Source organism: Rutidosis leptorrhynchoides, chromosome 1, assembly GCF_046630445.1.
Source record: "Rutidosis leptorrhynchoides isolate AG116_Rl617_1_P2 chromosome 1, CSIRO_AGI_Rlap_v1, whole genome shotgun sequence".
Lineage (NCBI taxonomy): Eukaryota > Viridiplantae > Streptophyta > Magnoliopsida > Asterales > Asteraceae > Rutidosis > Rutidosis leptorrhynchoides.
Window position 1 is genome coordinate 178,476,255 of NC_092333.1, and position 697 is coordinate 178,476,951.

The 697-nt window shown below is 35.7% G+C and overlaps 1 non-coding gene across 1 annotated transcript; it reads left to right on the top strand.

Moving 5' to 3' along the window:
• The first annotated feature begins 362 nt into the window (after window positions 1-362).
• LOC139887041 (small nucleolar RNA R71) lies at window positions 363-469 on the top strand. Its single transcript, XR_011772893.1, has one exon. It is a non-coding gene; the product is annotated as a small nucleolar RNA R71 (small nucleolar RNA).
• The last annotated feature ends 228 nt before the right edge of the window (window positions 470-697 follow it).

Consider the following 697-nt stretch of genomic DNA (forward strand, 5'->3'; position numbering starts at 1 on the left):
ACGTTGACTTGTGTTGACTTTCTAGTTTTTTTTAATATAAATATGTATAAATATATAAATATATGTATATTTATATGGATTTTTACGAGAAAATTTGAGAAATGAGCGAAAAATTAGAAGAAAATCCGAGAAATTGCGAGAAAATCCGAGAAATTACGAGAAAATCCGAGATCTCACCGAGAAAATCCGAGAAATCGTGACGTTGACCGAGATTTTAACCGTTGACCGAGAAATCTTAACGAGATGAGAAAATATTCTCGGCTGAGTTTTGAAACCGAGATCTCCCCGAGATCTCGCCGAGAAATTCCGAGATCTGCAACACTGATCCTTGGTAGAATATTTGTACTATTTGATAAGTGTGTAAACCATGTTGCGGGCATCCTCTCAATAACTTTCCAAATCTTGTCCATGCTTCATATAGAGTTTCATTTGGTTTTTGTGTGAACGTAACAATTTCTCCTTGAAGTCTTACGGCTTTAGATGCTGGAAAGAATTGTTTAAGAAATTTTTCAACTAAGACATCCCATGTATCAATCGCCCCTTCAGGTAACAATTCTAACCAATCTTTGGCTTCTCCCTTTAAAGTCCAGGGAAATAACATGAGATATATCTGTTCATCCTCCACTTCTCTTATTTTAAATAGAGTACAGATCCTATTAAAGGTACGAAGATGTTCGTTTGGATCTTCCTTCGTAGC